The sequence below is a fragment of the Macaca thibetana genome, chromosome 5 (genome assembly GCF_024542745.1).
Source record: "Macaca thibetana thibetana isolate TM-01 chromosome 5, ASM2454274v1, whole genome shotgun sequence".
Classification (NCBI taxonomy): domain Eukaryota; kingdom Metazoa; phylum Chordata; class Mammalia; order Primates; family Cercopithecidae; genus Macaca; species Macaca thibetana.
In genome coordinates, this window is record NC_065582.1 from 11,543,982 (window position 1) to 11,561,086 (window position 17,105).

Sequence of the window (17,105 nt, forward strand, 5' to 3'; positions counted from 1 at the left end):
GGGCAAATGTCACATTTTTAAACTCTCTCTTTCTATATCACCAGAGATTGCATTTGTTGAAAATTTCAGGTTGCTGGATATTAATGGTGATGGAGGAAACCTAAGTCAGCAGGAACTGCCTAATTATTCAACACACAGAAAGGTGGGTCATTATAAATGCCAGTAAAACCATAAGTCTCTGAGATAGTCTTAAAATGTCACAAAACCTTCTTCCTTAGAACCGAGAACTTCTAGAGATAAATATGCACCCATAAGATACACCTTTAGTTTTTCATCAGCCTGGTGGCCTTTGTTTTAGAGCGTGACTCTAATAAAGCCAAGTAGACAATTTTTTCTGAAAGAGGCATCTTGATTGAAACAGACACAAAAGCAAATCAATGAATGCATCTATAAATATATTTACATATATATGTAATCATATTTATTTACGTTATGTGGATATAAATATATTTAAATCAATCAATAGAGTATGTATGTAAATTGTCACACTATTTCAGCCCTTTTTGTTTTCTGATCCTAGTTCCTGTCTGGCATTATCATTCAATACATTTCCTCATGCACCTTATGTGCCAGGCTGTTGGATTACAGTTTTTGTTTTTTTTCTTGATATATACCGCTTTGGGTCTTTTCATATTATATTTCCTTTGCCTGTAATCTTCTGTTGCCTGGTTCTTTCTCTCATTCAAAATGTAGCCCAAATTCACCCCCAGATTGCCTCTTACTCTGCTGCCTCTAACAGCAAATAAGTGGGCTCACTGGTTAATGTCACATAATATTTTTACAGCTTTATTTATCTTACATTATATATTCTTCAATCTGTAAATTCAAATAATCGAGTTACCTAGAAAGTAACGATTACTCAAAATGTTAAACAAACAAGTGGGTGAATCCATGAATATACTGAAGTTAATAGAATTTGTTGATAATGCAATACCTCAGTTATTGGCAGACAGTATAGGTTTTCAGAAAACTCATTTTTTCTTTTCTCTTGAACTTAATCTTAGACTATATTTATTTGCCAAAACTACTAGATGAGGCTATGTGATTTATCTCAATCAGTTATGTGACTGGAAGTCATAACACTTCTAGTCATTGCCAACTAAATATTTTCTCTGTAATTCTCTTTATTTCTTCATCCACTAGCTAGATCTAAAATCCCAGGATAACTTTGAAATTCATGTGTTTTTTTTTTAAATCCAACAGCTTATTCTAGAATGTGTTTAGCTAGTCTTCTTTCCTCTCCAGTCAAGTTTTACCTGAGCAAGATACAAACTTTTGTTGTTACAGCAATGAGCATTAACTTAATTATTACAAGAGTTGTTATCAGAAATAAGATACTAACTTAAAAAATCTTAAATTATGTCACTGTTGGTGAGGCAATGAGCTACCAGGATACTAATAAAAAAGATTGAAATAAAATGGAGATAGCTGTTAAGCAGTGGGAAAACAAATGTTCAAAATGTCATCTGTGATAACTCACCAGGCAGACCACATGTCCACTAAGCTTCCAGCTCTGGGGGAAGAGATTGGAAAACAGAAGTTAGTATTGTATATTGGAGGCCATTTGCTGCATTTAGCAATATATTATACAAATGAGAAAGCATCATGTGACAATTGCCTTATTTGCAAGCAAAAATGAAAGGGAATAGAGAAAATGCATATATTTGAGACCACTGTAGATTAGCTTCTAGATTCCAAACAATATAAATACAATGTTAAAATATTTTGAACATCAGAATTCTTTTTGGCCCAGTTTTGCAATAATTAGACGAAAGCCAGCAGCAGTCTCAAGGTCACCTCTATTAAATTGAGCAAGAAAATGTGGAGCAAGGAAGCAGCTAAGTAAGGAAGACAGAACTCTAGAAGTCACCTGGAAACTACTGAAAACAAATATTTGAAGATGATTCCATTTTTGAGGAATTGTCATTTTGAATTTTATTGTCAAAAATCCTGTAATCTCAAACCAAAAAAGAGTCTTTTATGATTTGACTATTTTGTTGCTAAAATTTTGCTAATATGAAATTGGCTCCAAATGTTACAGCCTCCAGGAAAAGCATCCTCTTCAGTACCCCCTTCTGTCATGTCTCTGTTAACGTCCTACATACGTAACAGCCTTTAGCTGGTGGAGCCAGGACAAAGGAGATCGGCCATCAAAGACGCTCCATACAGATAGCAGATATGTGGTCTAGCCAAGGTGTTTCCATTATGCTTGATTGGGGCGGGGCCTGCCCCCTGCCCGCCATCTGCCTGCCCAGCAAGGTTTCCTATGGACCAATGATGGTGGTGTGTTCCCTCTCATCCCTTTTATGAACTGGGATTTTTATTGTCGTTACATTGCCCCTTCTCCATTGTATACTTGCTTCTCAGGGCAGGTTTAAGATAAATTGTATTTTTAATTTACAGATCTCCAGAGTTCAGAGTCCCATGTAGATGAGAACCAGCTGTGACGGGATGGGATTTGGGACTATCTCCCATGAGTGTGGTTTGTGCTAGAGAAAAAGATGAAAGTTGCTTGAGGAACAGAAGGACAGAATGTGACAGAGAATGGTGGGTTGCTCATATTTCCTTAAAGCCCAGCCAGCTTCACCTCTCAAGAGTGTGACAGAGAATGCTGGGTTGTTTATATTCCCTTACTTTTGGTGTACACAACACTATTGTTCATCCTCTTTTTCATGTGTCTATGTGACTAAATTTTAGGCAATGGATTATCAGTATGAATGGTGTTAACCACTTTTATTTCAAACATCTACACCCACAGAGAGAATAAAATGTAACTGAATTTTTAAATAAAATAAAACAAAATCTTCCTCAGTCTTTCATGCATTATTTTGTTCACGGTCACTTGATGGGTGCTGACACCCAGAATCACCTTGGAAACCAAGTGCAGAAGATGGCGGTTCCATCAACTCCCATTCGGAGTGGACATTTGATAGAAGCCGCCTCTTCCAAAATTCCCAACTAACCTCCTTCCCCAATGAGAGGTGAAGCCAACTGGACTTCCTGGGTCGAGTGGGACTTGGAGACCTTTTCTGTAGCTAGCTAGAGGTTTGTAAAATGTACCAATCAGTGCCCTGTAAAAATGCACCAATGAGAACTCTGTAGTTAGCTACAGGTTTGTAAAATGCACCAATCAGCACTCTGTAAAATGGACCAATCAGCACTCTGTAAAATGGACCAATCAGCAGGACATGAGCAGGGACAAATAAGGGAATAAAAGCTGGCAACCCCAGCCAGCAGCGGCAATCCTCTGGGGTCCCCTTGCACTCTGTGGGCACTTTGTTCTTTTGCTCTCTATAATAAATCTTGCTGCTACTCACTCTTTGGGTCCACACCACCTTTAAGAGCTGTGACACTCACTGGGAAGGTCCATGGCTTCATTCCCGAAGTCAGGGAGACCCACTGGAAGGAACAAACTTGGGACACGCCAACACACTCTGTATTGGATTTTACCTGAGCAATAAAGAGACTTTGACTATGGTAATTCACTAAGATTTAAGGATTTCCTTATTACAGCAACCATTGTAGTATCATTTTAACTAACAGTAACCTTCAATTAAATCCCAAATTTAATGTGTTACTTTTATAAAACAACTTAATAAAAATATATAATTCCCAAATGCCAGGCAGTGTCCTTCTAACAAAGATTTTACTTGTATGCATTTCAGTTCCCTGTATACTTAAATGCATATACATTTCTCAAACTACAAAATACTGTTATCTTTCTTGCTAGTCTGACCTGGGATCAAACTTCTACCAGCCGATTCTTCTGGCTGCCTACCTCAATATATTTATCCTAGAGCAACACTCCTGTAAACTGTGTTTTTGGTCCCAAAGAAGTTCTATTTTTCCCTGCTTTGAAAATGATAACCCCAATTAACTCATTTCAGTTTCTTGTATTCCCCATGAGTCACCGAGGAGATGGCTACAATCAGTATGTGTAAATAAATTTCAACATTTCTACGTTGAAATTTTGAAAAAAAAATTGGTGTACAATATTTTATTTGATATGCATATAAAGACCTGTGTTGGAGGCAGGGTAGTTACTATTAGTCCCAGTTCACTAATAAATAAAAGCCTGGGAGTTGTTGAGTCTTAGGTCATTCATCTGATGTGTGGCTGACTCTGGTCTTCAGATTCCTACTTTAGAGCACTTTTCAACTCACCAACGTACTATCAATTTTTAATTTAGTGCAACAAATCACAAATCTCTGCTGTGGAGTTGTTGCTCTTATTTTACTATTCTTCTTTTTTGTTTTGTTTTACAGCTGGGATCTCGCCCTGTTCCCCAGGCTGGAGTGCAATGGTGTGATCAGTGCTTACTGCAACCTCAAAATCCTTGGCTCAGGGAATCCTCCTGCCCTGGCTGTGTTTTTTCTTTCTTAATTTTATTCTTGAGGTCTGGGAAAGTATACTATCATCTCATGCTTGCTTTAGCACCTATCATATTTTCTCATACATTATAGGCCCCACTTTTAAAAAATGTTGATTGGTTAATTGCTTTCAGGTTCCATCTCATTCATTCATTCATTCATTCAATCTGTTCGCTCATTTTTCTGTGAGGAGCTGTTCTCGGTTTTCAGACCCCTGTCAAATTAATGCCTCCAGTTGACAAGCAAGGTGCACTCTCTGTGGCTCAAAAGTTTAAAAAGTAGAACCAGAAGCCGGGCGCGGTGACTCGCGCCTGTAATCCCAACACTTTGGGTGGCCGAGGGGGGCGGATCACGAGGTCAGGAGATCGAGACCATCCTGGCTAACAAGAAGAAACCCCGTCTCTACTGAAAATACAAAAAATTAGCCGGGCGTGGTGGCGGGCGCCTGTAGTCCCAGCTACTCGGGAGGCTGAGGCGGGAGAATGGCGGGAACCTGGGAGGCGGAGCTTGCGGTCGCTCTGCAAAAAAGTTGAAGGACAGTTCCCGAAAACAATGTCAAAAGCAACTGCAGCTGGAAATTTCCCAACTGACCACCAAGAGACCACCCGGCATCAACTGACCAGTACTTGGAACCAGCTAATTTAGGAGAGACTGGTACTTCGGGACCATCCAATCAAGACTCTTTTCCTCACCCCCCTGACCATGCCTCCCCTGTTCTGTGTATCATCTGTGTTTTCATTGTATCATCTATAACTCTCCAACCCTTCCTTGGAGCACATTTTTGTTATACTCAGAAGGCTGTGGCTCCCCAACCCGCAGATTGTTTCTTTTCAGGAAATAAAACTTTCTTTATTTGCCTCTGTAGCTCTCATGGTCTTCTGTTAACACCATTCAAAGCTGTCTTTTCTGTTTGAAGTTTGTTCATTTCCACATACAATGCTTATTAAATAAAATATGGTCTCTTTATTATCAGGTACTTGGAAAAAATATTAAAGGAGAGAAGGTTAAACTTCAACATGGTTTGTGTAATTGTGTATCAGTAATCTTTGAAGAAAATCTGAATGAATAAAGTAAAAAAAAAAAAAACTATATCTACTTGTTTTTATTTTATTGAGATGGAGTCTTACTCTGTTGCCCAGGCTGGAGTGCAGTGGCACAATCTCAGCTCACTGCAACCTCCACCTCCCAGGTTTAAACTATTCTTCTGCCTCAGCTTCCCGAGTAGTTGGGATTACAGGCGTGAGCCACCGCACCTGGCTAATTTTTGTATTTTTAGTGGAAACTGGGTTTTACCATGTTGACCAGGCTGGTCTGGGACTCCTGACCTCAAGTGATCCACCCGCCCTGGCCTCCCAAAGTGCTGGATTATGGGTGTGAGCCACCACGCCCAGCTATACCTCCTTATTTAATAAAAACATCTATAAAACTAAGCAAGTTAATACCAGCCCTATCAGTATTGTGAAAAGACATGTATATTTTGATCATATGGCTTGTTATTCTTCCCAGTTTTATTGCCTACTGATTGTTTGTTACTGATCATGTCTTACAAGTACTAAAATTATTTATCTGTATCATGTGTCTGGGTGAATATGTTTAGGGGGAGATGGTATAATACCACCAACCTCACAGGCCCTATCAAAAGATTAAAGGAGAAACATATGGGAAAGGGATTTTATAAAGAACACAATGATCAAATGTATTATTATTGTTGAATAGTTTTCGGATATGCAAAGAAAGGTTTTCACTTAAATTTTCAGAATCATTAAAAGGGAGGAGAAACAATAAAAATAATGATATAACTGGGAGACTGGATTAGGGAAGTCATATTGGAGGAGAATGGATGGGTAGAATCCTGTGCTTCCGACCTCAAAAGCTTTGTTTGCTCAGTTTGTGGCTGTGAATGCTTGCCTGAACTGGCCATGCCTTACACTCTAGGGCAAATGGGATCTGACCTGCTCTTTTTAATGGAACATTAGGAACCTTGTGAGGATCTACAAAAGATAGGCTACACCAAACTCTCCAGGGAAGCCACAGCTGGAAAACTATTTGTCAATGTGAGATAAATGGCTCCAAAGTATACACTTGTAGCCAGGGATATCGCTTTGTGCCATGTAAAGGTAACCAAACTCTTTCCCTCCGAACTATTGCTACATGATATGATGGGTATTTTGAATTAAAGACCCTTAAGGATCAACAGATACTGGAAGAGACATTTCTGTTATCTATGGAAAGACCTGCAGGATCTTCTAAGGATAACAGTGGTTTTTCCTTCCCTCCCTATTACCACATTATTACAAAAAAAAAAAAGTAATAAAAGAATGAAAGAATGCAACCACACAAACAGACCCTAGGCTTGTTCAATTTCCAAAGAGAACCATTTACAAGTCGAACTCTGTCGCCGGTAATCATTGATTGCGTCTCCAGGGGACTAGCTGTATTTCCCATCGCCCCCCACCCATCTGCAAAAAGGCTATATAAGCTTCTGTACCCCACTGAAGTTATTACTCTGTGGTTCTCCCCCATATACATTAATACATTTATTTGCCATTTCTTCTATTAATCTGTCTTTTGTCTTTTTTGTTTGTTTGTTTGTTTTTTTGAGACGGAGTCTGGCTCTGTCGCCAGGGCTGTAGTGCAGAGGCGCGATCTCAGCTCACTGCAAGCTCCGCCTCCCGGGTTCCCGCCATTCTCCTGCCTCAGCCTCCCGAGTAGCTGGGACTACAGGGCCACCTCGCCCGGCTAATTTTTTTGTATTTTTAGTAGAGACGGGGTTTCATCGTGTTAGCGAGGATGGTCTCGATCTCCTGACCTTGTGATCCGCCCACCTCGGCCTCCTAAAGTGCTGGGATCACAGGCGTGAGCCACCGCGCCCGGCCTTAATCTGTCTTTTGTCAGTTGATTTTTCAGCGAACTTTCAGTGAGTGAAGGGAAAGTTTTCTCTTGACCCCTACACAGGAAAGTCACTTAAAATACTATGCAGCCATCAAAAAGGATGAGTTTGTGTCCTTTGTAGGGACATGGATGCAGCTGGAAACCATCATTCTTAGCAAACTATCACAAGAACAGAAAACCAAACACCGCATGTTCTCACTCATAGGTGGGAACTGAACAATGAGATCACTTGGACTCGGGAAGGGGAACATCACACACCGGGGCCTGTCATGGGGAGGGGGGGAGGGGGGAGGGATTGCATTGGGAGTTATACCTGATGTAAATGACGAGTTGATGGGTGCAGCACACCAACATGGCACAAGTATACATATGTAACAAACCTGCACGTTATGCACATGTACCCTACAACTTAAAGTATAATAATAATAAATAAATTTAAAAAAAAAAAAAAAAAAAAAAGGATGGTACACCTAGAACAGACTCAGCATTTTCAGTCAGATGAGATGCTTCCAGGGCTGGAGTACTTGACCCACTCTCTGCTTTTCAATCACTCCTAATACATATGCCTGAGATAAACTAGCTGTCCTCAAATTCTCCTTGCTCGTTTCTTTAGTCTAATTACCCAGAATATCTGGAATTATCTCTCTTCTCACCACAGCCCTATGATTTAGATATTATTATCCTCCTCCTTCAGATAGGGATATAGAGTTTAAAGTTTTACTAGTTTTTGTTTTGTTTTGTTTTGTTTAAAGGTAAAGCTGGTAACAGGAGGAGATGAATTTGGATTGAGTTGTAGGTGAACTTCAGATGTACTCTTTGTTCTTCATAGCATGGCTTTTCTCAAAAACACCGTATTTTACAGTAAAAGAAATTGCAGTTTAGAGGGATTCGCTGATGCCTGATGTTGTCATGACTTGTACCTGGCTCGGGCCATGGGTCTTTCTCTTCAGCTTCTAAATCTATACCCCTTTCTTCACCTGGAATTTTCCTTTACATCAGCATAACGTGAGAATTGGTAACTTCCACAGTGATATTTATCTTATTATTTTGTTTTGTAAATATTGCAACATTGGCTGTAAGTCATACACATATATATATATGCCTTCAAAAATATTCTGACTAATCACAGTGAGAGAAGTTCTTATTATCCATATCATTCTGTATTCAAATTATAAAAAATACTCATCCATTTTTGTTTTTAAGTCTGAGAGCCAGTTTGTGGAATTGAATATAATAGAGTATTTCTGTCATAATTTTCTAATGATTTTTCATGTCAACAGACACATATTCTTTTTTTATGTGCTGTTTAAAATAGTAGCAGGAAAATATTTCTAGCTTTGTCTTATGGCAGAATGCCATCACATAGGTCCATTCCGAAGCAGCCATATGGCAATGGCACTGCCATCTGCTTATCCTGATATTTCTTTCCTGGCAAACCTTGAACCCATATGGGTTCTTTGTGGCTCATCTGTGTACATCAGGAAGAGAGGTAAAATCAATATCTACGCTTTTCCCTGGAAACAACTTTTTATAATTACTCTGAACATGAAGTTCATTTTCTTTTCTATTTACCTTCTTCTTCCTCTAGTTTTCACCTGCCTTCTTCTAATAGAAGCAGGAACAATTTGATTTCAGGAATATGTGAAAGCTGTCAGGGCAAGCTGTCAGGTTTGAGGCATCATAACCACCTCAAAGGACTGACGGCCTGTGCTTTGTGGATTTGAAACTTCATCACTCAGCAGATAAAATGATCCATCCTTTTACATGTTGACAGGAGAGCAATTTGGTGTCAATGTGGAGAGTCACATATTCAGACAATAAGGCAACACAGAATCATGAACAGGCCTTTTATATTTCCAGCGACAACCATTTTCAATAATGCCTAAAATATTTGATATGGAATGTTTAGAATAATTTTAAGCAAATATGTCAATTTCTTGTGGGAAATGTTCTCATGCTTTAGTGAAAATATGGTAATAGCCAATTCGCCAATCTGTTCTTTTGTATTTTCCTTCAAGCTGAATAATTACATTATTGAAATATTTATGTGCACGTACGTATGTCTTTCTTTTTTATTTTTGTGTTCAATCACTTAAAAATCTTTTGTGCATAATTTTCAAACTTAAAATATCATTCATATAAAACAATAAATGTGAAAAAATTACTACTATGTTGAGAATAAATAAATGAACAAATATAATTCATTCAGGAAACTGACTGTTTACAATAAAAACAAAAATAACTGAACTATAGCCTTGCTGTGGGCAGACCTGTATTAGACAGAATTAATATTTTAGCAAGTGTGATTGTGATGAAGTATTCAAAAAGAAAATCTTTCTAGTATTCAAAGTCCATCTTTTGGGACTCCAACACTGTGCCCATTCAGGATGTAAAAAGTCATTCTACTTGAGAAATTAGCATAGGTCCAGTGGCAGGACCTCATGCTTCCACTTATTGCTACCTGTTTCTTCTGCCTATTTTGACTTTCTATCTTCAAAAAGTTGAGCAACCATCAAATGGTTTACTTTCTAAAGAAAATAGGTTTTAAACTTGAGAAAGAAATGTTGTGAAACTCCTGTAAGTAGGAAGATTTAAGCCAATATAATTACATATATTGATATTTTTTATTACAAATCTCTTTAATGTCTGCGTTTCTTTTTCAATATTTATTTTACATTCAGGAAGTGCATGTGAAGGTTTGTTACCTGGGTTTATTGCCTGATGGTGAGATTTGGGACATAATTGATCTTGTCACCCAGGTAGCGAGCATAGTATCTAATAGCTGGTTTTTCAACCCTTGCTCTCCTCCCTCCCACCTTCCCTCCCACTTCTAGTAGTTCCCAGTGTCTATTGTTGCCATCTTTAAGTCCATGAGTACCCAATGCTTAGCTCTCACTTATAAATGAGAATGTGCCACATTTGGCAATCCACAATGACCATTTAGGAGAAAGTGACTGGGTGCGTATAGTAACAGAAATTTATGACCAGACACATACATGTTGCATTTTATGTTCTTCCAAGGAAGTGAGGTCTATGTCGAAGAATAAAAAATAGAGGAATAGAAATTCATATAGTGATTTAAAATGACTAAATGTACACATTTGTCTTGTTTGGCTTGGCCAGAAACTGTGTAAAACTCCTAATAAATGTCAGTTTCACCATTGTATTTGATTTTCTTTTAGTCTTTTCTAAGCTCAGGCTTCCCATGTTCTATTAGATAGAAATTTTTATTGGTAGGGTTCTGTTGCAGAAAGCACAAGGGTTATATGAAAAGTGAATCTCCAGATTAATGGCTTCACAAAGAAACTCCGTGATGTTTCAGCTTTACGGAGAGATGCATGCAAAATGCCTACAGAAAACTGATTTACTCTATATCATTCAGTAAAAAAAAGTTCCATAATATCTCTATTTTCCAGTCATTTATTTGTGGGGAAAAAGGCAACCGTTATTTAACAAAGAATACAGGTTAGAATACAGGCAAGATTATAGCAGGTAACAGTTGAGAGAGAGAGGCACAATAAAATCATTTCAGCTTCCACAATTTCAGATCCCACGAAACCTAATCACTATTCGGCATGCAACAAAAATCCACTGGTCACAGGAGTTCCTGATCCTACTAGATTGTTACAGTAGGGCACAGCCTCTTGTGGTCCTTCTGTAGTTGCAATGAAGGATTCGATATGAGCTAGAGCAAAGAAATAGAATACCCAGGCACTTTGTGGCTCAGCAAAGAATCAGCTCAGAAGATATTTCAAGTCTTGAGTGCTGATGCAGGCCACCAAAATCCCACAGTCATAAAAAGATACAGGTCATGGCTCAAGTATTCTACTACCGATGCTCTCAACCCCAGTGCACCTCTGTAAGAGACTAAGATATGGAGGAACTACAGCTACTCCCATTAATACCCTTATCGAATGGAGCCTTTGCTGTCTTTCTTTGTTACAGATTAACGAAAAGAAAAAACAACCTAGAATCATGTTGCAGTGAAATTCGTGCTAATCTTTAAATCCTTATTAGCTCTTTGTGTTCTGGTTTAGCTCAATGGACCAGGATGATTTAAAGTATCTGCCATGACTGCCCTTTCCTGAGAAAAGTGGCTGGAGTGGTTTCATACACACAATCACCGTGCGTTTACCAACCAAATCATAAGGGAATGGACCACGCAGTTTGGAGAATACAGAATTATGCGTGGAGGCAAAGCAGCCATTTTTCTCAAAGTGGATGGTGACCAGTAAGCATTTTAGGACTTTTATAGCTGCCTAGTGAAGTTAGTCTGCTTTTTAAAAATACACTTTTTCATATCACAAATGTATATTAACATCTCTGTTTTATTTTCACATGAAAATTGTCCTTTTTTTTTTTTTTTTGCTATAATCAACTAGAGTACCAGCTTTAACAAACTGCAGAACCAACAGTTTTGTTAAGAATCGTCTGCAGGCTGCTCTGAGCACACTCTGGCCTATGGGGTTAGCCCTACTCCACAAGGAGCAGTCAAAAAAAAAAAAGTGACCATGAAATGAAAAGCCGAAAATAGATCTATTTACCTTAGTTACCCATCTTTCATTGTGCATTCTGGAAGCAACTCCCTTTCCTATTTTTTTTCCTCTAGTGTGACATACATCAGAAGTGGCAACTTGGCTTTTTCTCCTTTTACTTCTTCCTAATGTCTACTCCGCAGAATGGGGAACTAATTATTACATGCGTATTTAAGAAAATGAGTCAAATAAATCAAAACTACTTTCCAGCCGGGTTTCTGTGACCAGTGCAATTCATTTGATATTTTAAAGAAAATATACCTATGGCTTATTTATTTATTTATTTATTCATTTATTTTGAGACGGAGTCTCACTCTATTGCCCAGGCTGGAGTGCGATGGTGCGATCTCCACTCACTGCAACCTCCACCTGCTGGGTTCAAGCGATTCTCCTGCCTCAGCCTCCCCAGTAGCTAGGAGTATAGGGGCCCGCCATCACGTCTGGCTAATATTTGTATTTATGTAGAGATGAGGTTTCATCATGTTGGTTTAGATTAAGATTAAGACCTACAGATAGGTGGTAGAAGAAAAAAAAATTTTAAAGCAAATAAGACAAGTAAAACCAATATTACATGGAAATTTTCCCTCAGATAGCTACACTTATTTTTTTTCATCAACTCTCACCTCAAACATACACACACACACACAGTCAATTAGATAAAAATAAATCAAACTTTAAGTAAAATCTAAAAACCTCTGAGGATTAATCATTAATCAATACTCCTCCAATCAATATTCCAATAACAGAAATCTACTATAGTTTTACCTGTCAAGTGACTAGCAACCCTCCTGCTCACACCACTGTTTCACTATTCCTGATAGAATAGGGCATGGCGATTTCCCTTTAGAGAATCTAATCACTTTGTTAGTGGGAAATTGTTTTCATTGCCCATCATCCATGACCTTTTCTCTTTGTAACAGGATCTTGATTTTCCTTTGATTCAATATGGAATGTGTCCATTTTGTGAACATGTATGTCAGGTTAACCAGGTCTCTTCAATGAGCTACTTACTATACCACTGTGATCAAAATGATTAATTTAGGTGTGGGGTCACACCAGGACAATCAGAGCCATTAAACATCTCCCGACTTTTTTGACTAGGAGTATTTTTTTTCCTCTGCAATTGTGAAGCTGAGGTTGCTGGCAGTCTTTTTCCGCTGCTGCTGTTGCTGCTGCTGCTTCTTCTTCTTCTTCTTCTTCTTCTTCTTCTTCTTCTTCTTCTTCTTCTTCTTCTTCTTCTTCTTCTTCTTCTTCTTCTTCTTCTTCTTTTAATACACTGTGGAGTGTCTGTAATACAAAGAAAGCACAACACAGAGGCATTGCCTGCTGGAGTACTTGACTCCAGTCATGTCTCAAATCAGCTCTACATATACCTTTACCAAGTATGTATGCCAGTGTATTCTCTTTTTATTTATTTCAGCTGAGTCGAGTCTCTGGTTAATATTATCCTTACTCTAATCAACTAACTATCAACACCATCTCCAATCGCAAAACATCACTACAAAATTAAATAATCCTAATTATTCACTTACCTTTTATGTGCTGGTTTCAGTATAAATGGTTATGGATGGAGTCTAAGTGGCATTGCCTAGTTACTACATGTCTTACTAGAGAGTAACGAAATAAAGTACAATTGTTTTTGTTTTTGTTTAACAATTAAACAGAACATTATAGGAGAGACAACGACAAATGTAAAACATCAGTTTAAATGGCTATTTGGAGTTTGGACTGTAACACGTTCATACATTAGTTCAGAGCCAATAATGACACACTAAGTAGAAAATTTCAGCTTTAGTTTCTGTGATTTTTTTAAATACAGAAACATGTTTACATTCATATACACATTGAAACTGTATTAGGATTGACATTTTTGAAGTGCCAAACATGAACATTTTAATGAAATATTTCTGCCTCATTTGGACTTACATGTGCTTTGTGTTTTTACCAAATAATAGTATTGTTTACTATAAAAACACCTCTCTATGTTGTTGCCTTGCAATGGTTCATTATACTTATTGCTGAATAGTATTTCACTGTATGGCTATACCATATTATTTATTTATTCACCAGTTAAGGAAAATTTGAGTCATTTCCAGTTATAAATAAAGCTTATATGAACATACGTGCACAAATTTTTATATAAGCATATGCTTGTATTTCTCCTGGGTAAATACTCAGGAATGAAAGAGCTGGATATACATAGTAGGGAAATGTCTAACTTTTAAAAGCAAACTGCAAAATTGATTTGCAAAATGGGAATACATCATATACTCTAATCAGGAGTGTATGAGAGTTCAGTTTTTCCACATTCTTACTAATATTTGGTAGATTCCATCTTTAACATTAGTCATTCTAATAAATGTGCAGTGATGTATCATTGGGGTTGTAATTTGTATTTCGCCAGTAATTCATGATGTTGAACATTCATTCTTTTTTTTTTTTTGCTTTTGTTCTGTTCAAGTATTTTGCCCATTTTAAAAATCAGTTTGTTTTATTATTATGGAATTTGGGGAGTTTTAAAATATGTATTTGGATACAAATCTTTTGTAAGATACATCATTTATAAATACTTTCTCTCAGTCTGTGGCTAGTCTTTTCTTTTTCCTAACTATGACTTTTGCAGAACAGAATATTTTAATTGTGATGCTAATTTATTATTTTCTAATAGATTATGCACTAATATGTCAAAATAATTATGTTCTGTGACAGAAGCTGTACAAAAGAGTATTTGCCATATAATTCCATATATAGATAACTTTATAATTTTCAAATTCATCTTTAGTAACAGAAAGCGGATCAGTTATTGCATATAGAGTGGAATTACCAAAGAGAGAATGAGAACTGAGGATAATGAATATGATCATTCTCCTGATTGTGGCGATCATGTTTTAGTGTATAGATATATCAAAACATATGGGGTTGTAAGTTTAAATATGTGAGTGGATTGTATGTCAATTATATCTTAATAAAGTTGATTTTTGAAAACATACGAAAAGCTTACGTGAATATTTGCTTACTGGGTACTCAAGTCAAATTGAATAAAGCATGATTTATCTTTATTGTTTTACTTGTGGCTTGAATAGCTGTTGAGTGGTTTTGTGAAATCCTTGTTCTTAAGGGGATAAAACTGACACTCAGTGATCATTGCAAAAGAATTGGAAGGGTAAGGCGACATGTGGATCTTTCAGTTTGTAGTTCCCAGTTATATGGTCATATCCAGCTTCTTTTTCTTTCCTTTTAACTGCAGAAATAGACCTGATCAAATCTTCCAATAATAGTTGCAATGACAATATTCCATTACCAAAATCCATTATTTTCTCTTAGGTAGCTTATTATTTCACTGAATTACTGTTAAATTCCATTTCTGCAGTGTATATCTCAGCTTGATACAGATTGTTTACTTTCCATTAGACTAGCCTTGGAATAACTCCCGGTCATAGTGCTCTGAAAATCTATTTAGGGAAAGAAACAAAGAAAGAAAGAAGAGAGAGAGAGGAAGGAAGGAAGGAAGGAAGGAAGGAAGGAAGGAAGGAAGGATAATCTGTACATGAAGGTCAGAAGATATAGCGATAAAAATATAATTCTCATTTATTTGGAAAAGAAAACAATGAAAAAAAATCAAAATGTGCTGAGTTCCAAGATAATTTGGCCTAAAAAGATGATCATTTCTTTAACAATAAATATTGTTGCCATAGGCATATACATGAGAAGACCATGGGCAGTAAAGGCAAATAAATCGTAACCCCATAGTTTACTAGTTGAGGGACTTTAAGCAAAGCATTTAACCCTGAGTAACAGATTTCTAACCTAATCTATTTATTAAAAAAATTTAAGAAATAAAATGTTGTTTCTTCTTTATTTGTATTAGTCTTAAAGCTCTCAATTGTTTACCGACAGTGAAATGAAATATTAAAAACACACACACACACACACACACACACACAAGACATCTAAAAGCAATATCTAAAAGTAAAAGCATACTATTTAAAAGTAAGACAAAGTATTGGTTAAATTTAAACGAAATTTGAAACAATTATGATGAAACATATTCACTGAAAAATTGGTAGGAATTAAAAGAAAAATAGTCTTCTATGTTTTACTATAGCAAGCAGCAGATCTCTTTCATGATTAGAGAAGAATCACAAAAATATTCCTTTATCTGCAAAGTTTCTCTGTAGTCTTATATCCAATATACCCTTTGTAGGACATTAATGTATTCAGGCTAGTCAAGTGACATCTTAGTTTTCCTGTGCTCTTTAGGTTTCACATTCAAATAATCTTTCATTCTTACATTTAGAAAAACTATTCTCCACAGATAACTCAGCTTTTCTCAGACCTGGCTTCTATTTCCTTTAAGTTAGGATGTTTTAAAGAAAATAAACTCAGCCGGGAGCGGTGACTCACGCCTGTAATCCCAGCACTTTGGGAGACCGAGGTGGGCAGATCACAAGGTCAGGAGTTCAAGACCAGTCTGGCCAATATGGTGAAACTCTGTCTCAACTAAAAATACAAAAATTAACCAGTCGTGGTGGTGTGCACCTGTAATCCCAACTACTCAGGAGGCTGAAGCAGGAGAACCACTTGAACCCAGGAGGCAGAGGTAGCAGTGAGCTGAGATCATACCACTGCGCTCCAGTCTGGGCTATAGAGTGAGACTCTGTATCAAAAAAAAAAAGAAAACAGAACTCATTCTATGTATTCAATCAGAGAGACATTTAATCCAGAAAATTAGGTGATTACAAATTGCTGAATTTTGTAATCACCTTTCTGAATGATTTGGAGTCAGGCAGCCACAGCTAGATTACTTGGTTCTAAAAGATATCTTCATATAAAGAAATGACAAATATTGTCTTATCCCTGCTATTATTGCAACCACTTCTTGTCTAAAAAGCTGATGGTTCAGCACGTAATAATGAGACTGGTCATCTTCTAAGCTTCCATCTCTCCGAAAGTTAGAAAATGCTTCTGCTATTACATTAAGTATTTCCAATAGAAATAATTCACTTGCAGAATCTCAGCTGTAAACGACTCTCAACATGTTCATTTGTACCTGTGCAATCTCTGCCACTCACACATGGACACAAGAAAGAGTGAAGATGGAGATGGGTTGCCAAGGAACCTGATATACCATAGACAGCTCTTCGGGTTATTCAGTGCCCAAACACATCCTTCTACTCATCATGACAAAAAATAATGTGTTCACAACAAAATAATGAAAAATCTTCACTTAAATACAGTATTTTACTCCTCATTTTCAAGGGGATATTTGAAACTTCTTCCAGAGGGGATGTTTGCTTCTCCTCTAGTT